The sequence below is a fragment of the Gobio gobio genome, assembly GCF_949357685.1.
Source record: "Gobio gobio genome assembly, chromosome: 23".
Lineage (NCBI taxonomy): Eukaryota > Metazoa > Chordata > Actinopteri > Cypriniformes > Gobionidae > Gobio > Gobio gobio.
Window position 1 is genome coordinate 27,384,216 of NC_137119.1, and position 26,661 is coordinate 27,410,876.

Sequence of the window (26,661 nt, forward strand, 5' to 3'; positions counted from 1 at the left end):
CTTATTATTTTTACTGGCAAATTTCCAGTCCAAAGCTACTATTTGCAAGAGCAAAACACTCAAGTCTATTGCAGATGACATTTTGCACCATATTACTCTTTTTAAAACTCTGTTAGTATCTTATTCACATGCCCCTGAGAAGTAACAATAAACATCTGTATTGGGCGGAATCTCAAACAATAGAGTCCTTGTTTAAATACGGAACTATTGAATGTTGGGCCAGAATCCCAGCACATCTGCCTGGGAAATGCAGCCAGCCTATTCACTGAATGAAATCAGCTGTTTTATTTGAAATGGCACAATGTCTCACTGATGTGTCATGTACAAGTCATGGCTGATAGAACGAGATACATCCAGCTGCAGCCCCGCAGCACACCAGTTTCAGAACCCCATCCACAGAACCGGAAGTGAGCGGCGCTACCCATACACGTTGTTTTCATGGATGTTATTCGGATCGATGTCTACGATATTTAACAACAATACTTATAAAGTTACTTTTCTATTCATATCCTTGAACAAGAGAAACATGCATTTAAGCCAGTGAGATGTGAACAGAAGCATGAAAGGAGAATATGTTGAGTTGTGTCTGTGTGATATTCTGTCATGATGCATGTGATGCTGAACGAATATTGAATCTGTTCACGTCTTTCACGTTTATCATTAAAGCTTTTTTTGCATTTGTCAATATTAAATAATTATTCATTAGGCTAATAAAACGTATTCATTTCGTTCTCAGGGATGAAAACACTTTCATCTTTTCAAGTAGGCCTATTTCTGCAGAAATGCCATGATATGGGCTTAAGAGTCAGAAGTTCCCTTACGAGAGTACTCGTATTGCGTTTTGCTAAAACGCTTATGGGGGAATTCCTTTCCTCAAGATATTGAAGCAAATTTTTATCCAAAAATACCCTTTACACGCAGTGCAGCTGCACAACTCTCAGCAGGAAGCAGCTGCGTGCTGATTGGCTGTGCCGCTGCAACTGCAGCAACCTACAGCGAGACCGCGGGGCGGGACGGACCAATCAGGTCCTTCTAAATTCCCGCCACAAGGGGCAACAGAATTTGCATAGCCAAGGGTATATAAGACCCCGTCTCGCAAGGTTAGTCAGATTAATTCTTCTTCAGCGACTGCTATCGCTGAGCTCCGGATCGAAGCCCGCCGTCGAAACGCTACCAGCGGAATCCCTGCAGCCCTGAGGACGACGGATTCCAACCTGGTCTCCTCCTTCAGCCGCCTGCTGTTCCAGCTGTGCCATCCGGGGTCAAAATATCCTTTATACTATGTATATGTGTGTACGTGTGTGTGCGTTGCTGGCAACGCCACTTCTAAGAGCTTACTAGCTCTCCACCTCTCTTCTCTCGTGTCTGCCGCGTGTTTACGCTGCGAACAGAGAACATTGGTCTTCCGCCGCTTCAATAAAGCCGTGGACATACGGAGCGCTCCTCTTCTCTCGTTCCGTCGCGCTGAAATGCGCTGCGGACAGAGAATGTTATATCCCCGCCGCTCTATGGCGCCGCGGACATACGGAGCTCTGCCTTTCTCTCGTTCCGTCGTGCTGAGAAGCGCTGCGGACGGAGAATGTTATGTCCCCTCCGTGGACATACGGAGCTCTCCCTTTCTCTCATTCCGTCGCGCTGAATTGCGCCGCGGACAGAGAATGTTATATCCCCGCCTCGCTAATGACGCCGCGGATATACGGAGCTCTTCACTCGCCTTCCTCTCTCCCCTCCGCCGCTCTAAAATGGCCGCGGAAAGAGAATGTTATATCCCCGCCGCGCTAATGGCGCCGCGGACATACGGGGCTTTTCACTCGCCTTCTTCTCTCACTTCCGGCGCCCTGAAAATGGCCAGGGACAGAGAATGTTATACTGCCGCCGCGCGGATAGCGCCGCGGACAGAAGATATGCACTTCTGCACACGAGTGAACTCAACCTAAGCTCTCCTCACTTTTCCTTCTCTCTCGCTCCGCCGCCCTGATATGCCGCGGACAGAGAATGCTAGAGTAGACATGCGAACTCAGGCTGCTGGATATATCGAGAACGCGCTTACGTCACAGCCGTTCTCGCTGCAGCGAATGCGCGCTGTGCAGAGAGCGCGCGCTGCCATATAAGGCTGTTTACCTTTGGCAGCAAGCGCGCTCTCTGCACAGCGCGCATTCGCTGACTAGAGCGCGTCATAACACGCGCTCTCAGTCTAGAGCATAACGGTGTCATAAAATGGCTGCCAAGCTTGCGCCTTTTTTCCCTCAAATATCACTTCTCCCAGTCCCCCTATTCAGGCGGCTGGAGTGGTTCAACACTGTAGGTAATGTGCGTGTCCACTACATAGTGTGCACTCCAGCACAAGCACTGTTAATTCAGTGCCACAAAATCACTCAATAAACCTGATATTCTCCCAGTTCCCTTAGTTCAGGTGACTGGAGATATATATTGCAATAACTAGCCTGTGGTCAAACATGCTCGTTTGCACATTAACGGTGTTATGCGTTTACCTCTGTGAATTCGCTCGCTGGCGTACGCCGCGAGTACTCTAATGTAGTGGCGCCCATTATACAGTGCGCGCCACCACACATTATTTAAAATGAATCAGAGCTTTTCTAGTGGCTAGGCAGACCCGCGCCTGCAGAGCACGCGCTATCCATTAGCCCTGCCACTAACGTGCACGTGGACTAATCCGCAAGAATGCGTCCACTTTACAGTAACACTTTCCAAACACAGTGTTACGAGTTCATCTGTAGGCAGTGTGCCAACATCAAGTTGTACCCCTACACTCAAGCACTTCCCTATGTTCCCCAGCTCCCTGCACTCAGGCGGCTGGAAACATTATTCCCACAATCGACGAGCCCGCAAACAAATGCGCTCGCCTGTACACATGCACCATTTCCCCGGCGACACAATTAAAGCGTTCGCCGCTATTCTGCGTTCTCCGGCCCCCTGCACTCAGGCGGCTGGGAACACTATTTCCACAGTCAACGAGCCTGTGAGCAACGTGCTCTTCTGTACACAAACACAATCCCCTTGGTAAGCGCTACTCGGCGACCCAAATAAGGCATGCGTCACCATTCAGTGCACGCCGCCTCTCACAGTGCTACTAGCACAATGCAACCAGGCTAACAGGTCCCTGTTACTCAGTGACCCGCCCCACAAATTAATTCAACCCTTGGTTTCGATAACAAGGTTACTCACTACAGTTCGCTCACAGACCACCGTGCTTTCGCACTGTGGTAGAGACAGCAGTGAGAAGCGACATGAGTCACGTGCTTCGAACCGAAATATCGAACTGTTAAATAAAGGGAGCGGTGGAAACCGTGCACCCCTCACAGAGCGAGTCAGGCTTTACAGTCGCTACTTCCTTGTGCCAAAAGAAGGGTGGTGGTCTCAGGCCATTCTAGATCTCAGACATCTGAACGAAGCCCTTATGAAGCGCCCGTTCAGAATGTTGAGAATGAAACAAATCCTCGCGCACATTCGCCCGGGAGATTGTTTTTTCACTGTGGATCTAGAGGATGCCTTTATCCACATACAAATAGCCCCCCATCACAGGCCATTCTTGAGATTCGCCTTCGAGGGGAAAGTATACCAATACAAGGTGCTACCTTTTGGACTATCTCTGGCTCCCCGCATGTTTACGAAGTGCATGGAAGCGGCGCTAACCCCGCTGAGGCTTCGGGGAATGAGAATTCTCAATTATCTCGATGACTGGCTCATAATAGCTCAGTCAGAGATACAGTTATTAAACCACAGATCTTGGCTTCTCAACCATTTACAATGCTTGGGACTCTGAATCAATGTGGCAAAGAGTTCATTGTCTCCCACACAGAAAGTTTCGTTTCTGGGAACAGTATTGGACTCACTGCAGATGAGCGCGCGGCTGACGTCACAGCGCGCGCTCTCTGTTCAGAACCGAGCGGTTTCCCTCAGATCCGGTGCACGCATTCCTCTCAAACACTTTCAGAGGATGCTGGGTCTCATGGCCTCGGCGGCGCCAGTTCTCAGACTAGGTCTGTTACACATGCGCCCCCTACAGCACTGGCTGAGTTGCCGCGTTCTAGCTCACGTATGGCTCTCGGGCCGATTGCAAATCAAGGTAGACCACAGCTGTGTGTTGGCTCTGGCTCCTTGGAAAAATCCCGTCTGGTACAAGACGGGCGTGAGTTTGGGCACTGTTACGAAGTGGAAAGTTATCTCGACAGATGCATCCAACCTAGGTTGGGGAGCCCTTCACGAGGGCAGGCCAATCTCCGGTCTCTGGTCAGACTCGGAGAAGAGCCTTCACATAAACTGTCTAGAGATGAAAGTGGTCCCGCTATCGCTAAGAGCTTTCCTTCCGTACATAAAGCACCACCATGTCCTGGTCCGAACGGACAGCAGGTCGGTGGTAGCCTATATAAATCGCCAAAGCGGTCTGAAATCTATCGATCTGCACACAATGGCGGAAGAAGTCCTAATATGGGCAGAGCACAATCTGAGCTCGCTGAGAGCGACTCACGTGCCAGGCATTCTGAATTTGGGTCCGGACATGCTGTCCAGGGGCAAAGTGTCCCCTGCAGAGTGGTCTCTTCACCCACATACAATTCAGACAATTTGGGGCATGTTTGGAGAGGCAAAAGTGGATCTTTTCGCATCACAAGACAATGCTCAATGCCGAATATATTTCTCCAAGCACAAGGATGCGTTGGCCCACAAATGGGCCAACCTTCCTCTTTATGCTTTTCCCCCAATCTCAATGTTACCTCAGGTCATAGAGAGGATCAGGGAGAGCGAATGCGCTGTGCTTTTAATAGCCCCGCTTTGGAAAAATCAACCTTGGTTCTCACTACTGAGTCAGATGGCAGATGCAGCTCCGTGGCCGATCCCGCTGAGGAGAGACCTCCTCTTGCAGGCGGAACGGCAGATCTGGGATCCCCGTCCCGATCTATGGGCGCTTCACGTCTGGCCCATCAACGGGTACATGAGAACCTCTCTGAAAATGTATTGAATACTATTACTGAAGCTAGAGCCCCCGCGACCAGACGGCTCTATTCAGGCAAATGGTCAGTCTTTTCAGACTGGTGTAAAGCGCGAAGTCTGACCCCACATGATTGTGAAGTGTCAGAAGTGCTTACATTTTTACAAGAGCTTCTGGACGCGGGTCGTTCCCCCTCCACGCTCAAAGTTTATGTGGCTGCTATAGCAGCGTATCACATTCAAGTGAACGGACTGTCACTGGGAAAGAACGATCTTATTGTTCGCTTCCTTAAAGGGGCTAGAATGCTTCACCCACCTCGCCCCACTTCAGTCCCTATAGGGGACCTGTCCAAGGTCCTGGATGCCATGAAGAGCTCTGCATTTGAGCCTCTGCATTCGGTGAGCTTAAAGCTCCTGTCACTAAAGACCGCTTTTCTGTTGGCGATCGCGTCAGTTAAGCGAGTGGGTGATCTGCACGCGCTCTCTGTGAGCGCCTCGTGTCTGGAATTTGGGCCAAACGACTCCAAAGTCGTCCTCAAACCAAGACATGGATATGTACCTAAAAGTGCTTTCAACTCCGTTCGGAGCACAGGTCATTTCACTTTCGGCACTTTCATCACCGTTAGATGAAGAAGATGCTAATTTGCTCTGTCCTGTCAGAGCGCTGAGGATATACATAGAGCGTTCCGCTGCTTACAGGCAAACTGAATAGCTCTTTGCATGCTTTGGCGGCCGCACCCGAGGGTGCGCGGTTACAAAGCAGACCATGTCACGTTGGATTATGGATGCTATCTCACTGGCCTATGAGTCTAAAGATCTCAGCTGCCCTTTAGGCATTAAAGCCCATTCTACTAGAGGCATGGCCTCTTCGTGGGCTTGGTCTACTGGCATTTCTCTGTATGATATATGTGCGGCGGCAGGCTGGGCCTCCCAGTCCACTTTTATCAGATTCTATAATTTAGATGTTCCGGCCTTACAAGCTGGGCTTCTTGCTGTGTAAACAGATTTAACCCCTTAAGGCTCAAAGTCCGGTCTGGGTTAAATATTGTATAAGTCATAAGCACATTCCTTATACGTCTCGAATTATCTGGCCACTCATTATTCCTGGCCCGACTATGTCTGGTCTATACTTTATATTATTACACGTATAACGTGTTCATTCTCATTTAGGACCCGACTCAGGTCTGGCTCATTTTGGACTTTTTGGATGATTGATATCATATTACGGGCCCACCTAGGTTGGCCTGGGTTTGGTGTCGTCGGCTTTAGAGCCGTTAAGCAAGCACAGCGTTTTGCATTGGTCCCCCATAAGCGTTTTAGCAAAACGCAATACGAGAGTACTCTCGTAAGGGAACGCTTCGGTTACTAACGTAACCTCGGTTCCCTAAGATGAGATAAAATATAAAAATTTGGATAAAAAAGGATAAAAATTTGCTTCAATATCTCGAGGAAAGGAATTCCTCCATAAGCGTTTTAGCAAAACGCAATACTCGTTCCCTCATCTTAGGGAACCGAGGTTACGTTAGTAACCGAAGTGTTTTTGTGTTTTAAGATAACTTTTTGCATGTTTTTATTTTTTATTATGTGCCGTTTAAATTAGTTTTAAACCTATTATTTTAGAAATATTTTATATATGCCCTATTTGTTTTCTTTCAGAGAAACACGTTTCACTTTAAGGCCTTGTATAAAATGGTTATTTTTATTTGACATTTGAAAAATAGAAATGTCACATTCTCTGTCTATTATTTTCAATGGAAATAATACAATTGAACAGAGTCAAATGGGAAACATTTTATAACATGTTACAAATGTATTAGGCCTAATATATTTTTTAAATAATAATAAAAAAGTTGTAGTATTGTTAAAGTAACAATAAACTACAGTGTTTGTGTAAAAGAGGTAATCTAGTAGGGCTAGTTCATCTAGGGTTTCAGGCAATAAACAGGATGGTGTATCGGTCAGAATACAGGAATAAAGACGAGGAGATATTCTTTCTTCTTTAGATTGTATTGGACTTCAGCAGTGCTCATCAGAACATTCCAATATCCAGTATTGTAATTATAGTCTGATAATAAAACAAATAAATCACCATTAGGTACTGCCATCTAAACAGTTACAGTACATACATTTCTATGCAACGTAAAGAATATATCCACACTTATAAAACAAATCAGGTTCATCTAACATAAATATCTCAATAAACATTACTATGCCCCTTTGAACATAATCTACAATTACATAAACATGAATATTACTACTTGGAGAAATATAAAAAATATAAATATATTCACCTATTTCACTGACCAGTTCACATTAAAGGGGCTATATGCGTTTTTCTGAAATTTAAACTCGCGACTGACACCTGTGGCCAAAAAACAGAACTGCTCTTATTTTCTGCTCGCTCTCGCAGCGGTGGTGACGTCACATCCGCAGACAGCGCGGGAAAAAACGACCCGCCAGAAAATAGGAAAAATAGGATACAGGCTTATAGGTGCACCCACTGTGAGCGGACAAGGTGTCAGTATGCTCATCAGGAGATGTTTGAGTCATAAATGGTAAAATAAAAAGGCTATTGTTACGTTTATTTTGGGGAAAAAGTTGCATATAGCCCCTTTAAACTGTATTAGAAAAGGTTTACAAAAGGAGCAATGGCGACATCTTCTGGCCAGACAAGGCTACTACTCAAACAGCGTCCGCACATGGTCTCGTGAGCACGATATTAATTCTTTAACTCAATATTATAAACGTAACTATGTAACTTATATATCAGAAGGCTCACACTAGTTAACTTATTATTTCCTACAGTGTTTTACAGCATAAACATTGTTCTATCACTATAAATCTCACTCATCACGCTGGCACATGGTAATGCATAGTAATTCTACAATAGAAACACTAATAATGGTGTGTTCACACCGGACGCGCCACGTTAACCAATCAGGAGCTTGCTCTAGTAGTGACAACAATGAGGAGAAAATCTGTATATTAATATCTGGTTCAGACAATATGATTATCACTCTGATAACATTAAATGACATGAAACACAACCCAGTCTCTTTTTGTTAAATGCAAGTTTATGTATGATCAATAATAGGCCTACAAAAGTATACGTAATGTATAACAAGCTATACATGAAATAAAGCAAACAATGCAGTCAAACATTCAAAGTCAGTGCTAGCAGGCTAACGTTACAACTGCAACGTACAGTTATAGCCTAAAAATATAAAGTAATGAAACTTATCTTTGCCCTCAGCCTAAACGATTTGCCAGGGAACAAATTATAGATCCATGAGACCAAAGATCGGCCGTTACAAGATGAATTATAGCTCGAGACACACTACAGAGACATCAGAGCCAGCAGCAGACGGCAGAAGGACTGGCCGAGGAAAGGTTGCCCTCGCCGGCTTTGACGAGCGCTGAGAGCCGCTGTCTGCTGGAGCTCACAACTCCGAAAACGGCAGATAAAATGTTCAAATAGGCACTCTTTATATAAATAAACCACAGATTTGAGCTTTAAACAACTACATTATCGACTGAAAAAGTCTTAAAACTACGTTTTGTCACACATTAACAGTAGATTTTAACAAAAAAAAGACATGTAAACACAGCCCATGTCAGCCATTTCTCAACGAGACGAGCTGCTGGCGGAAGCCCCGCCCAAGACGCGAATTCGCGTCTGTTGTGCAGTGAATGTCACGCGCGATTCGCGCGAGTAAACTCAAAATGTACACGCGTCCACCTTCACGTGTGGCACCCGCAAGGTTGACGTCCGCCGGAACATATGCACGTGGGAATGTAAGTAGAGATAAGGACTCAAGTTCAGCCTCCCAGCTGAACCAGGCCTGCAGGAGGTCGGCGGGTAAGTTCGAGTCATCCCATCCTCGCTTCTTATCCCACAGCTGCCTGATGATGAGCTTTGCTCGGGTGGAGAAAGGTAACATATAACCCAGGGGATCATATTGTGTAGCTAGAACTCTGTAGATGTTCCTCAAGGTTGGTTCCTCGTAGGACACAGGCCTATGTTTGTAGCCCAAGGAGTCGGTTGCCCAATTCCAGCTGAGACCAAGTGTTGACTCAAGAGGGTTGGACTTATCCTGTGCCAACCACAGGTCCAGGCTTTCCGATCTGGCCTCTTGAGGCAAGTGACGCGGGACGCTTGGATCGTTGCAAGCCCATTGACGCAACTCAAAACCTGCAGATATCAGAAGATTGAGTCAATCAACTAGCCGTTTGGCCTCACCCGATGTACCCATGCTCTGCAGGCAATTATCCACATAAAAGCAGTTCTCAACCGAGAATTTCAGGTCATCGTCAGGCCCGCAGTGGTCAACAACATGGCGCTGTAGGGCGTATGTCGCACAGCACAGGCTACAGGTTGCGCCGAAAGGCAAAACTTGCCACTCAAATGTTCTTGGGGGCTCTTCCACCTTCAGGTCCTGCCACAGAAACCTTAGAAGGCGGCGATCTTCAGGGATGAGGCGGACTTGATGGAACATCCCCTTGATGTCTCCATTAACCGCAATGGAGTGTTCATGAAATCTCAGTAAAACTCCCAGCAAAGGGGCACCAAGAGTAGGGCCCGCTAACAGGTACTGGTTCAGGGTCTGCCCAAGGTACTGGTGAGAGCAGTTAAAGACCAGGCGGGTTTTCCCGTTGTGGCTGACGAGATGATGTGAGATGTACCATTTTATTACCAGTTTATTTACCTGCATAGTAGTAAAATACTAATGTTTGCTGATTAATTCCAGTTTTACCTTAAACTGTATGCAAGTTCTATGCAATGTTCTGAGTTTTCCAGTGGCCACAGCCAGTGTGATTTTGTCAAAAAAAATTATATCTGTTTTTTAAAACGCATGTAATATCACTTTTTTAATAGCCTAATGTTTTTACTCAACAGTTGTGCCGTTTTAAGGGGACATATGGCAATTTTAAAATATATTTGCAGAAATTAGTAATGATATTTATACACAGGTTTATTTAAAATAGCAACATTTTATGTACATTTCACATTAAATATCTAAATTTCTCAGTTTAATTCATGGTGAAAACATGAATGTGCATAGTTTAGTGGAAGACTGCTGCCATCTACTTGTAAACAAACACTTTTGCTAGTTCTCAATGAATAGTTTGTGCATGAATGCCAGATGCACTCTTGCTATTTGTGTTTAGGCTGTAATGTGGTGTAGGTGCTATTTTTGTATAGTTTAACTATCATCAGCCTTTAAAAAAAAAAAAAATAATATCATGAACATAATGACGGGGCAGAAAGGACTGGACATCATATAAAACAACAATAAAAAAATTTAAAAACATCAATGCATTACAAAAATAAAACAGAGAAATAAATAAAACGCAGGGACTTTTTTTCCGCCTGGATCTCCACTTCTTGTGGCGAGTCTTTTGCGAAGGCGAACGTACTTGTCCCTGGTGCTCTTCCATCGTTTTAGACATTCAGCCACCTCCAAACCAACGTTGGAAGAAATCTCTCTCCACGATTTCGCTGACATCTGGCAGTCTTTATAATCGGCTGAAGAGGAGTCGTATAAATGCCTGAATTTCCGCACCTCCTCAATTAAACGCTCGGTCGCTTGATCCATATCCACGTTCGACATGTTGTTCGCTGTACTTCGGGATTTAAAAATAGCGGGCGGCGCAGAAGAACCAGAGAAGAACATGCCGGAAATAACACGCCGGAAATGCGCCGGTACCAAGCCGACCAATCACAGATCTTGCGCTCTGCGTCAACGCGACGCGTAGTTACATTTTTGGAGAGGTGCGCGTCGTGGTACGGCGTAGGGTATGACGTATCGAACACGTCTATGCGTAGGGTACGCCATACCCTCTGCGTGCACTCGACGCAGAAGTATAAATTGGCCTTTACACAGCAAAGTAACAGTCACTTACGTTCCGTCATTAACTCAAAGCATGAACATTGGAAGCTGGATTGTTCAGAAGGGACTAAGGAAGCTGCACAGCACAGATACGTAGGCTAAATTATGTCGTTAAACTTGAACTCGTTGCCATACCCGCTATATCTAGCGCTAACCACACATGGATAGCGCAACTATGACTATTTAAGCCCCGCCCCTCACTTCCGGTTCTGTGGATGGGGTTCTGAAACTGGTGTGCTGCGGGGCTACAGCTGGATACTATTGGATAGAACACTAATGAGAATATTGCTTCAGAATAAATTATCTCCCTTTTGATCACGTGACTTCTGGTGAACTAGGATCAGTAAATCAGGCATGCTCAAATCAATCTCAGTTTCAACAAAAATGAGAGAAAATGGGCGTTAAAAATGTAAAAATGACCCTCATATTTGAACTGACTTTTGTCTTTTGAAAGAATCGGAGTGAACGTGTCACAAAAAACACGACTCACTGTCGCCACCTACTTGCGTACCGTACGTTGTCACCCAAAACAAACAGTCACGCGAATCAATGAACAGGTTCAAAAGATTCGAATCAATGAAATGAGTCGAACTCCTTACCACTACTGAGCATAAGCAGATAGCCTACAATGGTTTTAGATAATCCTCGCATATCATCAGCACTCAGCAACGCGCTTACGTCATCCCTTTCTTCTCATGCAGACTCATGAACTGAGCCAGCAGCAGCAGCACCACTGACAGCACCGTCGCATCCTACTGAAGTATTAACCGGAGCGACAAAACTACACAAAAACGTCCAGCCTAAAACAGGTACGATTTGCGGATTCGCTCGGCCTTATAGATAAGCCTTGTGAGTGGTATTCTATGATAGATTTAGTCGCTCGCGTCCTTGTTTCATTAGCGTCTGTGCTGTAGCCTGTCAGATTTATATAACGGTGCATTCATATAAGCTCACACGCCGTATGTTGTGCTGTAAATGAACGAATTGCTCCATTGGGATTTGCACTTGTAGCTGTCATGTTTGAGCGATATGCCATATTGATACTATGTTTTGATATGATGTTATTACCGAGTGCACGTGACATGTCAAGTTCGAGACGAGTTTCCCTTACAAACGTTTATTTCTGTATTTTCTTAATTGTACATAATAGAAACTGGATTTTACGCTCTAATAATTCAAATAATAAGTCTGTCAAATTGTTACGTTTGTGTGTTCATTTAAACAAAGGGGCATATTACACAATCACATTACATAGCCAGGTATGTTTTTAGTTTCAGTTTGGGTTCAATTAATAAGGTGATTTATATTTTGAGTTTGGGGCATTGAAGGGTTTAGTTATGAATGAAGCACATTTTCACGATTATCTCACCAATATTATGATGCACATTATACTATATGTATATGTGGTTGGTTCATTTGCAGAGTTGGGGGTCAAAATTGGATTGATAAGTGGCACTGATTCCTGAAACATGGGAATAACAGGTCACACAATTTGCCTTTAGTTTTGAAAACTGCAAAAAAAAGTTTTCAAATTAATCCAAAATGATAACTAGAATGGGAATTACTATTTCATTTGACTATATTATCTAATATACTATACTACATTAGATATTATTATTAAATAGTGACATTGCATTACTCATTCCCCTGTTCTCAGATCATACCTTACTTCCATTAAAATGAGTTGCACTTATATAAATATAAAGAAATGCATATTTTACCATCAGACATTTATAAAGAAAACATGTATAAAATTGTGTAAAATTAAATTCTGTCTTCATCCTCAAAAATGTATATTGAACACTAATATATTTGATATGTCAAATTAATTCCATGGTACATGGACTTTTATTTTCTAACCTTTGCAACCTGTTCTATCCCAGGACTCAGTCATCATTGGTACGCACATTATGCAAAAAAGAGGCACACCCTTAACTGCTTCCCATCTACTGAACCTCTATTGCTATATGTGTTTGTTTGGGCTGTTTTGTCCAAACTGTTGCACACGCTGTTTTGGAGGGTGCGTTGTTGGATTGCACAGAGGTTTTCATATAGGCAAAGTAAAGTGTGTGGGACTGTTCTGCATGGATGTCACTGTTGCCTTGAGGAACTGCTCACTTACGTCCGTATTGATTTTGGACTTGGACCTGTACTCCTATGCCAAGTGAGCTTTAAATTACATCTCTTTCCCATTAATATATAGAAATAAGACAATTAATTTGGTGTTTACAGACAGATACATTTTAATAGAATGTGATGATATGGTATTTTAAGTACAGCGGTGATAAAAAAAAGTATGTGCACCCTTAAAATGCCCATATTTTGCTATTTTAAAGGTTTGCAATTTTGTTTTGGAGGTCACCAATAGAAAAAAATATATATAAAAATATACATTGCAGGCAGCACCACCTCTTTTCTGTGTCTGAAATGGATTTAGTCTCTCTAAACTCCACCTTTCTGAGTGCCTACTCTGCTCTGATTGGTCTTTTTAATTGCACTTCCAATCAGAAGTGGAGTGGAGCAGCAGCAATTTCCCCTCCACGCTCTAAGCATTCAATAATCACTCCGCTCCGGGTTCACCATTTCCCGCTCCTCGCTCACTGATATCAGAAAGGCCACTCCATCTTCGCTCCGAGGAAATTTGCGGCTAAAGTATTTAAGTAAGCTCTGAATATCACAAAAGTTTGGTTTATAACAGCCTACATTAAATGAAAAAATGGATATAGTTTCAACATGGTTTATTGGAACACTAGTGCGCAAATATTTATTCCTAAGACATGCCAAGCTTATTAGGCTTTATCAGCATTAAAAGTTAAATATCATTGCATTACCTAACCCTTTTTGCAGTGCAAATTTTGTTTGGTAAGATGATGGTTATTTTATCTATGGGTAAATACATTCCATATTTCTGCTCATTCAAAATCAGATACAGATAACTGTAAGCAGATAAGCACTGTAAGATTACATTCCCGATTATATTCAGTAGGCGTAGAAGGTACCAAAAAATTCCTTGAACTATAACATCCCGCTCATGTCCATCGGCGTCATCATAACCTTTACATTCTTTCTGATTTGAATGGTCCATCTGTATCAAGCTAGTTAAATGTATTTTACGTGTGAGTTCTGGCTAAAAATGCTGTTATATTATGGGCCGTTGGCATGAATTGTACTCATGATGGAGCGGTAGAGGAGCGCTCTCAGAGCAAGTGAAAAACATGACGCTCCAACTTTTAAAAAATCCGCTCCTCACTCCATTCAAAATCACGCCACTCCACTCCGCTCACATACTCTGCTTCCAATGCAGTCCTCAACTTTTGGAAGTGCATGCGAAGTGGATTTGCTTCCCCAGCATAGTCGACATGTCGAAAACACGAACCAAACTTTTCCAGGCTTCAGCTACAACTACAGTGTTTGAGGGCGGGTCAAAATAGCCATTGTTTGCAAGCAACCAGTGAAGACCATAGACGGGCATTGTGCAAAGTTGTTGCAAACCTACGTAGGTTTGTGCAGGAAGTAAGACTGCAATTACTGACAACTCGTTTCAGACAGTTCAGAATCAGTTCTTTCTTTTGGGAGACAATAACTCTATTTATTGTGCACTTTGATCTTTGAAACTTTGCAGACCTGCTATATTACACGCTACATGAAAGGTAATGTCCAACAAAAAAAGCATAATAGGGGCAACATTTTCTGTATTTCTGCATACATTTAAAATAATACACTTATTTAGTAACCCAAATCAGGAGAATCGAAAAGTAAATATTTTTGTTTGAGAAATGGAGTATGTGATTTGTTTTTTATACTGTTAAACAGGCCTGTAAGGATGACCTCCTTATGGGTGTTTCACCACACAGTAGCACCATTTTGAATGCAACAGCTGAGAATGACTGTACTGAGATGTTAGCATGGGCTATATATAACTCTGAGCTCAGGGAAGACCGTCCTTGCATCTCATGAGTGATATTTAGTTCAACAAAATTCTATAATCTTGCAGATTTGTGCCACATATGTTTTGACGTGTTTGACTCGGGGATCAGAGCATTGAAACATTTTATGGTACTTTTTTTTTCATACAACATACAGAGGAATCTCAGATAAGAAAGATATCCAGAAGGACAATTTAGAAATGCATGAGATCACAAATGTGAGACAGAATAAACAACAGTCCCTTATCCAAGCTTATCTTCTTATCTAGGCCAGATTATGGCTCCTTGTATAATCTTTACATTGTTCAATGTTTGGGATTCCTAATGGTTAGAACGGTTAGAGTCTTTGTCCAAACACTGATCAGTAGTTGAATCAGTTTGAAAATGTATCAATAAGGAGTCACGCTTCCATTCAAAGATGTCGTTAACACTTTTTCAATAAGGTTTCATTTGTTAATATTATTGAACTACATTAGTTAACATGAACTAAAAAAGGAAAAATAAATTATTAAAGGGGTGGTTGATTGCCACTTTTTACAAGATGTAAAATGTGTGTGAGTGTGTATGTATGTGAAGTTTTAGCTCCAAATACCCCACAGAACATTTTATTGTAGCGTCCGTGACATCACCCATAGGGTTCTGAAGAGCCGTTTAAAAATAATATATATATTTAGTTTATTTTGGGCAAGTAAACATTTTTATACAAAAAAACATAAATAGCATCTTTTTTGACAATTTGTGCGGTTGCAATTAGGGATGGGCAACAGTGGTCGAGTAATCGAGTACTCGAACGTGACAGCGATCATCGATCATGAGAACGATGATCGCCCTGAAAAAAAAAGTGCCTCTTTTTTACTGGTTATTGCGTCATTTTGCGCGGTACCGGAGGTCTGATTGGTTAGCGTTATACAACACGCCTCCTGACCGCGGCGAAATAAAGTGAAACTGAGGCGTGCACTGCAGTGATGTCTGGAATCATTGTGATCATTGAATGGTTAGTGCAAGATGTGCAGCGCAAATCTGTCATAGCCTACATAGCATTATAATGAGAACACGATGGAAATAAGAATGCTGTAAATGAACTGTGCTTAGTTCCCCGTGTATCAGCTGATCCACAGAGAAACTAGCGTGAAGCGCGTGAAGTTCATGTGCGCATTCGCGTCCTTGTCTGCAGATGCACGTTGTAAGATTACTTTTATGTTGTCTATCTGGTTAATCTAATATAAGAAGCGATTGGTTGAGCTTAAAGGCCTGTTCACACCGGGACGATTTTCACGCGCGTTTATCGCCGACATTTAACGCCTCGTGACTAAACAATGGGCGCCAATGTGAGTGTGCACACCGACGCGTAAAACGCCAGGCGTAAAAGCGTCATTTAAAAAAAAACGCCTTGGGTTCGTTTTTATATTTTGACGCGGCGCGTTAAAAACTGTCCGACCAATGAGATCAGCACTTTTGTTCACGTGCCTGGAGCTGCTGAAGTGACCGTAAAACACGACTGGGTGGCGCTCAAGCACAAAATCGATCTTGCCGAGCACACATTGATACGACGAAGAAGTAGTAAGTAGACAAAGAAGATGAGCTGCTAATGCTGCTTGCCAGTTAGCAAAAAGTGTGTGAATGGTTTTGTCAAAGACATAATATATCTGTGGTTTTGGCAAGCACGTAAATACTGTCTCTCCTCTTCTTCTGTGTGACAAGCGAGTGTCTGAAGTGTAAAGTGCCGCAGCACCACCTTGTGTTCTGGGAGCGCTATCTACTGAATGTGCACGTTCACTCGGCGCATCGCCAGTGAAAATCATTTGGGTGTGAACACTCAAGACGCGCAGAAAAACGTCACGAAAAACGCTGGCGATAAGCGCGTGCGATATTCGTCCCGGTGTGTACAGGCCTTAATAAACTAGCAAAGCGCTGCCGTTATACCGGCTGTTGTTTATTCTCTTCAGTTTCAGCTCAAACGCATATTTCATGCTCGACATGATGGTTTAGAGACAGTCAAATTCTTTTTAGATAGGCTATTTCTTTCATAGAATCATTGATATTAGTAATGCAGCAGTGCTATACTGTTATCATATTTTTTTAACAGTAGACCTATAGTTTATTTAAAGTTGTTTTTCGTTATGAGTTCGAAAACGCGCAGTGATGTCTGTAAACACTTCGATCATGAATAATAAAATTAAGATCATGATGTGCAGAGTCAATCTGTCAAAGCATTATAATGAGAACACGATTTTAATAAAATGTTGTTTCTGTGTGCTTTCGTTGTCCGTATATCAGCGTTGTTAAGGGAAGAGCGCATTCAAAATGTTCCGTTTCGAACCCTTCGCCTGTAAAATCTAGCACGCTGAAGTTCACTTGCGCATTCACGTCCTTTTGTGTTGATTTATGTCGTAATAGGTTCATAATAATCTTCATATTATTATTGATATATGGTGCGTTTGCCGTTTGGTTGAGTTTATTAACCAGCTAGCAAGCTCTGCAGGGTGGTGTTATTTCACAGTTTCAGCTCAAAGGCAATGCTCGATATTACTGACTTGGTTATTTGAGACAGTCATTTTATAAAGATGTTTCTTTTTCAAAGACAGGGCCGGCCCTGACCAATTTGCTGCCCTAGGCAAGATTTTACTTGGTGCCCCTTGTAAGGTTTAGCACTACATGTTATCAGTCTAAGTTATGGAATTACTACTGTTTTATTTTTGTAATGCATTGATGTTTTTATTTTTATTTTCATTGTTGTTGTTTTATATGATGTCCAGTCCATTCTACCCCGTCATTATGTTCATGATATTTTTATTATTATTTTATTTTTTAAAAGGCTGATGATAGTTAAACTATAAAAAAATAGCACCTATGCCACATTACAGCTTAAACACAAAAAGCAAGAGTAATAGCATCCAGCATTCATGCACAAACTATTCATTGAGAACTAGCAAAAGTGTTTGTTTTCCAGTAGATGGCAGCAATCTTCCACTAAACTATGCACATTCATGTTTTCACCATGAATTAAACTGAGAAATGTAGATATTTAATGTGAATTTTAAATAAAATGTTGCTATTTTAAATAAACCTGTATATGAATATCATTACTAATTTTGGCAAATACATTTTAAAATTGCCATATGTCCCCTTAAAACTGCACAACTGTAGAGTAAAAACATTAGGCTATTAAAAAAGTGATATTGCATGCGTTTTTATTTACAAAATCACACTGGCTGTGGCCTCTCGAGAACCCAGAACAGCTGTTTGCATAAAGTTTAAGGTAAAACTGGAATGAATTAGCGAACATAAGTATTTTACTACTATGCAATTAAATAAACTGTACATTCATTCATCAATAAGCCTACATCACGTTACCTCTGTCTTTACACTGCAAAAAATGCTCTTCTTATTTAGTATTTTTTTTCCAAATATAAAAAAAAATCTTAAATCAAGATGTATTTACTAGTAAAATGACATTAGATATTTTTTCTTGTTTTCTGGGGGGAAAAAACACTCAAATTAAGTGAGTTTTTGCTTAAAACAAGCAAAATTATCTGCCAAATGCGGTGAGAAAAATTATCTTATTTCTGTTTGGGACGGAAACAAGAAACAAGATTTAATCAGAAACTAGATTATTTTTCTCACCCCAGATAATTTAGCTTGTTTTAAGCATAAACTCATAGCCTGGTTAAAACCAGACCATTCTCAGTAGTAACTGAGTTATGGTCTGGCAAAGCTTCATAGACAAATCATTTCCAAAGGGGCGTCACCAACGGGCGTCGCTCAAATGCCTCTCGGCGCAATTGGATAGACCTAAAACCAATCAGGGCGATGAGGGAGATGACGTATGCAGAGCGACGGAGAAACATCTGAGACTCTGGCCGTTTCTCAATATGCGTTCTTGTCTGTACTTGTGTTCTCAAATAGGAAATGTCCCCGGTTTCCATTTCAGAAATCTGGTCACTTTACCTAAACCACATATTAATGTTTAATATATTATTTTTAAAATGTAAACGAAAAGAGGCATGGTGTTTTATACTTCGTTTTATTATAAATATATAAGATAATCAATGTAGGCCTAGCTATGCGTTGCCTGAACCACATTCATGTGGCTATTATTATGTTTAATTATTTATTTATTTTTTTAATGAAATGAGGCAGTGGTGTTTTTTATGACATATTTCGTACGCGAACTTCTGACTTGCTTCCGTGACTTACCAAGTTTGACTCCGGAGAATGAACTCCCGAGGACGGGAGGAAACTAGTCCGCCTAGTCTGCTAATGGACAAGCAGCGTTCTTGACAGTATCACTCAGTATATATTTGTATATGTAGTGCAGGCAATGCATATTATCTTCAATGCATGTTTATAACAAAACGAAATATAAAAAACCCAGCCTCTTTTCGTTTACATTTAAAAACACACACACACACACACACACACACACACACACACACACACACACACACACACACACACACACACACACACACACACACACACACACACACACACACACACACACACACACACACATAATAGGCTATGATTATCACTGTAATAAATTAAATATGACACAAAACACAACCCAGTCTCTTTTTGTTAAATGTCAGTTTATGTGTGATCATCCATAGCAATCATAAAAGTATAAGTAAAAGGTATAAGAAGCTATACAATAAATAAAGCAATTCAGTCAAAGTCAGCGCTAGGAGACTACAACGGTAAAGTTTAATATCTTAAAAATATAAAGTTATGAAACTTCACTTTGCCCTCAGACAAAACGATCTGTCTAGGAACAAATTATAGATTAATGAGAGCAAAGATCAGCCGTTAGATCTACACAAGACGAGACGGTTTAACCACTACAGAGACATCAGAGCCAGCGGCAGACGGCAGAAGGACTGGCCGAGGAAAGGCGCCTCTCGGCGGGATCAATGATCAATTGAGCGCCGCTGAACCACTGGCGCTCACAACTCCGAAAACGGCAGATAAAATTTTAAAAAAGGCTCTCTCTTTATAAATAAACCACATATTTGAGCTTTAAACAACTACATTCACGCCTGAAAAGGACTTAAAACTATATTTTGTAAAACATTAAAGGGGGGGTGAAATGCTGTTTCATGCATACTGATCTTTTTGCACTGTTAAAGACTTGGAAAATGCTATGCCCATGCTAAAATGCCCATGCTAAACATGGACACAGTTTCAAAAGCTAAGATGGACGTTTGATGGGAGTATTTCTTTGCCAAAATTAGTACTTCCTGTTAGTCATAAGTTTCGGAAAGTTTTTTTCGATCATGGGTCCGCTTGACGTCAACAGGGCGGAATTTCCTTGTATGGGCCGTACGGACAATTCTACCGGAAGAGCGCGCGCGCGCGCGCGAGAGAGAGAGCGCGTGAAAGCAATAGGAAACGCCCATCAAAGCGCTGGCTCGTAGCCAAATAACCCCGCGTTAAGGCAAAAGTGGATGGAATTTGCTTTTCCGGATTTTCAAATCGCCTAATACTGAAGGATGGAGCGGTCCCAACGATAAAGGTCCCAACGTTGGAACCGCAGGCAGTGAGTAAGACTGCTTCAAATGTCTGTTTTTGCCTATGCCCATCAAGTAGCCCAAACATGATCACGTATTGATCAATGGAGCATGCGATGTATAGTGTGTACATTTGTTTAGCTGGCCACTATATGTGTATGTTTGTGTATTGTAAAAGCACTCCAAACAACAATACACAAAGAATGGGGAAATATGTTGAACTAAATATGCGCGCTTCTTCATTCAAATGCGCTACTATTCCATGTCTTTCTATGTAAACACTAGCCTGACGCGCAAAACCAGTCCGCTTACTACAAATCATGTCTACACAAACCACGCGTAAACACACATACACACACACACACACACACACACACACACACACACACACACACACACACGATATAATTAAAGTACAAATGTGTAAATAACACAAGCCGCTGAGCATATTATATAGTTAGTGCTTTTGCTGCTGCTCCTGTTCAACTTCAGCCTCTGGGTCTGATTCCGGATCATAGATGTATGGCTGTATCTGATTAAAAGCCATTTTTTATGTTGAATAAAGTTTTTTTCCGCTTTTAGGGATGACGCAGCTTTCAGACGCACTCAACACAGTAACAGCGGTGCGCGCTCGACATTCTTTAGCTCCGCCCACACGATACGCCCCCAGCCGCACGGCTTTTTTCGGAAAGACTCGGAACAGCGCATCTTCCTTTTATAATTATAATAAAAATAAAGACTTTTCGGAGATATGCAGGATGCAATGCTACTCTATAGGTACTCAAGATTGACATGAGACTGACTGAAACTGAGTGTTCCCCCCCCCTTTAACACTACCAGAGGGCTCTCGCTAAGACCCACTCGTTTAGCCACCAAAGGGCCAAGCTGGTATCAGACTTTTGCCGAATCCACTCTGTAAGACAGCGATAACATCTTTTTTAGATATGAAGGCTTCGAGTGTTGTTCTTTGCTCGGGTTTTAACGAAAAGGAAAAGTTTAAATCGCTTAAAACAGACGCGATAGCTGATTCGAACGAGTGATGCTCCACAGTAGCGGCAAATCTGCTTCAACGTCGCTGCGCTGTCGTCATCGTCTAAAGCCCGCCCCAACGTTTCTAATTGGTGCCGCGATTTCTAGGGTTTAGAAATGGGTTTGAATGGGGTCTTTGCCAGACTACTTGCAGAGCAAATCTAAATTTGCCGGAAGTTGTCTGGCTTTTCCCAGGCTAATAAACTCACTTAATTTTGATTTTATTTTCAAGAAAACAAGAAAATATATCTTATGTAATTTTACTTATCTAGTAGGCTAAATGAATCTTAATTTAAGAAGTTTTAGATATTTAGGCTAGAAACAAGACAAAAATACTAAGTAAGAAGAGCATTTTTGCAGTGTATCCCTTATCTTCCCTGCATCAGAGGGCTTCTGTCTTTTTTGACACTACAATTCGGCCATCCATCATATCAGGCAACTTTCACCGTGTCTACACTTGGCGCGAGCGGCCAAGCACCGTAAAAAATGAAAGCAATCCTTTCTGCGGCGAGAGGCGACACGACACAACAAATTCCCAACGTTAAACTGATCGCGCGTTATATTTCTGACGCACTTCAAGTAGCTCGGCGGGGGGAGATTGATGAGGCGGACCGGGAAGAGGCAGGGCACTTAGTTTAGTTAATATTTCGAATTAATAAAATAGTATCAGTAATACATTTTGGCGCCCCTATGGATGAGTGGCGCCCCTAGCATTTGCCTATTCCGCCTATGCCACGGGCGGCCCTGTTCAAAGACATTTATGCATCATAATCTAGCAGTTATTTTTTTGTTTTATATGTTCATGTTTTCATATACCTGTTTTCATGTCACGTTTGTATTTGTCAACAACCATTTTCATAACAGTTTTCATCATCTCAATGACGGACATGCCCCGCCCCCTGCACATGCCCCGCCCCCGAGTACTCGAGTACTCGTTTTTGAGACCTATCGATCGAAATGAGAAATTGACAAAAATGCCCATCCCTAGTTGCAATGCAATAACAAAAAGCTTGCATGTCATGTGCAAGGTTATTTTCCCGTTTGCCCAAAAAGGAGTGGGAAGAAGAAAACTTTTTTAATCTTACCCCCATTTCTCATAAATCATATAACATAACATAATGAGCTTCCTTTTTGTTTTCATTAGACAATTACTTCATAACATTACATTCGAGGACGATAAGTAACTGTTATATCTTTGGTAACTTAATAATTACATTGCAATAATAATAAGATACCAACAATGGTAAGGAAATCTTACAGATACCAACACTGGTAACGGACAGCACATAATAAAAATAAAAAATGAAAAAAAATGACAAACACAAACCAGCACTGCAGGATGGAATATTGAGACCCTCTCTCTATATACTGTATTGTGTCCAGACATTATGTTTGTATTGCATCTCAAATGTATTGATATTTTGGAATTTTTTGAAGTGTATATCCAGACTGTTCAAAACCTTTTGGTTTCACACCTAGGGCTGGGCCGGTTACCGCATTACCGCAATACCGCGGTCACGTGACGCCTACCGCGGGTCTGAGATTGTCACCGCCATCACCGCAAAAAAAACAACAACAACAAAAAAACATTGGCCTGCACATGTGTGCACGTTGTGTCTAATTCCATGTATTCATTGATTCTAATGACATGGATTGTGTCTAATGACGTGTGTCTTATATGGATTCAAGGTTTTCTAAACAAAACTTAATCAAAAGATGGAGCAAATCCGACCTTTCGCGAGTTGGGGAGCGCAATGTTCCATTATAACATTCCATTTGTACCTGTGTAATGTCTTTTAGCCTATAATTTGCATTTCATTTTACTAAAGCATAAAATACAGGCGCATAAGCAGGACGTGCACGTTTTAATTGCACGTGCTTAACACAATTCTCTCACATGGTTGCGCAGCCGACAATAGCGGGTAGGGAGATAGAAGTCATGAAAGCAGAAGAAGAACGCATGGGTTTGCGTCGACCGCTGGTGACCGATTTCTCCCACAGCTGGCGAAAAAAAAAAAACCACGGCTTCAGAAAGAACAAACTGAGCTGGACCTGCCTTAGTACTGTAAGTTTTAACTCTCTTCCAACTCTGTTTGGGAAAGATTGACTACAAATAAGCTGTGCCTGCGAAATTTCATTCAATATAATCAATAAATAATCTATTGTAGGCAATTAAATATAAGTTGGCTATGTGATTCTGAAATTCCAATTTCATTAAAAGGCTATCGAAAAAGATATCCGTCTGGCAGGCTTACAATCACAGTAGCTAGTGTGCGACACTTTGTTAAATTAAATAGCCTTCGTTAAATATTTGAGCCACTGAGACAAAAGCGCACACGAGATATATAAATTAAAATGAATATGTAAACATATATAATATAAATATATATAATAAGTAATATACAATCACGGTAGGCTAGTGTGAGCAGCGACACTTTGTTAAATTAAATAGCCATTGTTAAATAGCACCACTGAGACAAAAGCGCACACGAGAGGCATAGCCTAGCCTATATATAAATTAATATAAATATGTAAAATATGCCTAATATAATAATATAATATGTAAAAATTATTTATGTGATATAAATAACAAATATAAATAATTGTGTATATATATAGCCTATATAATTATTTATGTAATATAAATAACATAGGCTATATAGGCCTATATATATATATATATATATGTATGTGTGTGTATGTAGCCTACAATCATTAGCCTAAAAAGTATTCGTTAAATAGCCTTGAACCACTGAGACAAAAGCGCACACCACACGAGATACGTAAAATAATATATGTAAATGTTATAAAATATAAAAAATAAATATAAATAATAAAAGTAGCATAATATACAATCAAGGTAGTGTGAGCAGCGAGTGACTACACTTTGTTAAATTAAATAGCCTTGAGCCTTCGTTATTCTTCATTAACCACTGAGACAAAAGCGCACACAAGATTTAAATTGTAAATGTAAATTAATAGCCTGAATATTTAAAAATATGTAGCCTAATATAAAAATATAAATACTATAAATATAAATAATATATTATATTATATGGGCGGGTGTGCGCGAAAGTCATTATAGTTTAAGTGATTGTTTGATGACGACGACTGTAATCTGAAATTAAAAATATTGGAAATAAATAAACAAATAAATATATATTACTGATCAATACCGATAAATGTGTTTGTTTGTCTTTGTTTATGCTGTTCCATCTTCAGATCTGTCAGTCGGGATCTGATCTGCTCTCTCAGCAAAATATGAAGGCTGGGATGTAAACCATAGCCTAGTCTAGATTTCGTTTTGCCAGCACTTTTTTTTCAGATATCATTCCATTTCTGTTCTAATTGTTCCTGTTCTAAACGTGAAAAAATAAATGTAAAATAAACATGTTCCTTATTATGTTCAATTGCCTGCGCTGGTGTGTGCGTGTGCGGCTGTGCGCGAAAGTCGAGCGGGAGCCCTTTAAAGCGGTTTACCGCTGAACCGCGGGAATTTCTTGCTTTTCAACCGCGGTAAGAAAAAATCCATACCGTCCCACCACGTATAGACACACAAAAGCTTTTACGAGTGGTTCGGACGTTAGGTAATTTAAAGTTTCCATATCCTCTTAAATTATGAGTTCTCTCTTTGATTGTATAGAAGCCTTGCAAATTGCTTGGTAATAAATTGTTAAATGCTTTAAATGAAATGATTAGTGTATAATATTTTACAAGGTCAGGAAATTTCAAGAGCTTGGAGAGAAGACATAAATTATGAGTGTGTTCTAGAAAACCGACTTTATGGATGATTCGCATGGCACGTTTCTGTAAAATAATTATTGGATTAACTGTGGATTGGTGAGTATTTCCCCACACCTTAACACAATATGTGAGGTAAGGGAGTACCAAGGAACAGTACAATGTACGTAGTGAATTTTGATCAAGGTCATATTTCACTTTGTTTATTATTGAGAGGCATTTCGAAATTTTTGTTTTTATATGTCTAACGTGGGCTTTCCATGATAAATTATTGTCCATTACAACTCCCAAGAATTTGTTCTCATTTACTTTCTCAATTTGGACACCTTCAATCATAATTTTTGAGCATAATAGAACATAATTGTTTTGAAGCATAAAGTAGGGTCGAGCTGGCCGTTGCCATCTTGGCAGCGCGTCATCGCGCGTCACTCCTGGATAACTGAAAATGGGGAAAGAGGCGGGACGTGGACGGAGCTAAGGTGACGTGTGACTAACAGACAGCAGACAAACAGCAATCCAGCTGTCACTCAAAGTGGCCACGCCCTTAATTATGCAGAACTTTAAGGCTTTATATAATGTAAATGAATGAGTTATAAAAAAATACCCCCTCACAGTTGTCATGAAGGGCAAAATAAGATATATAGAACAAAATCACAATTTGTACCAGGCTGTAAACATGTTTTTTTTTTCTGCTGTAAAGTTGGCCATTTTAACATGGGGCTCAATGAGATTCTGCTCCACTGCCCCTAGCGGCCAGTCGATGAATTACAGTTTAAGTCACTTCCATATTGGCTTCAAGAGAAAGCTGCTTGGCAAAAACGCGCTGTTTGTGTGTTCCTTTAAATTCAAATGAGTTGCTGCTCATGGGGCGGAGCTTCATGCAGACAGGCAATGAAACTGTTCAGCCTTTTATGTTCAAACCGGAGTTGGACAATGATGGAGAGATTCAAGATTGGGATTGGCATTTTTCCAAAATATTGTATTCGAATATTAGGGCTCATAAAAAAATGAATATTCGAATATTTGGTTATTTAAACGTTATTTTGAGAAAATGAGAAAGACAGGTTTTTTTAATTCATCAAGTTTTCGTCACCATTTCTGAACAAACTTATAATTAGGTAATACACAACAAGCTTACGTTATCTTAAAGGTCCCATGGCATGAAATTTTAATTTTATGAGGTTTTTCAACATTAACATGAGTTCCCCTAGCCTGAATATTGTCCCCAAGTGGCTAGAAATTTTGATGGGTGTAAACCGATTTCTGGCTGTCTTTCTCTGCCTTTGAGAAAATGACAGCCCTGACAAGCTGATCTTGAATTTTTCTGTTATGATGTCATAACAGGAACGGTTACCTCCCTTTCCTCCGCCCAGAGAATCTGGCACGCCCATGCGAGCGGCATATTTGTCCTCGAGAGATTATGGCTTGTGAACGAGTGAATGCTGGCAGTTTCTCAGTATTTGGATGTACAAATGAAAACAGAAGTCTTTTTTCAGTGCCTTCTGATCTGTGATCAGTGATTTCTGATGTGTAGCTAATTATACAAGTTCACACAGAACTTTATTATTCGCGCTGCGGCTTCTCTCTCCCGACAGAACGGTGTTTTCGTGTTTTCTA

The 26,661-nt window shown here is 41.3% G+C and overlaps 1 protein-coding gene across 2 annotated transcripts in view; it reads left to right on the forward strand.

The window, feature by feature from the left end:
- The window catches only part of pkia (cAMP-dependent protein kinase inhibitor alpha), a 48,386-nt gene that overhangs the window by 14,742 nt on the left and 6,983 nt on the right, over positions 1–26,661 (forward strand). The window contains exon 1 of one of the 2 annotated variants that reach the window (XM_079806152.1): positions 11,543–11,647. The exons of the other annotated variant lie outside the window; for it this stretch is intronic. The gene's annotated coding sequence lies outside the window, so the exon portion shown is untranslated. Of the gene's footprint in view, positions 1–11,542; positions 11,648–26,661 lie in introns of those variants that run through there. 2 annotated transcript variants of the gene reach the window in all.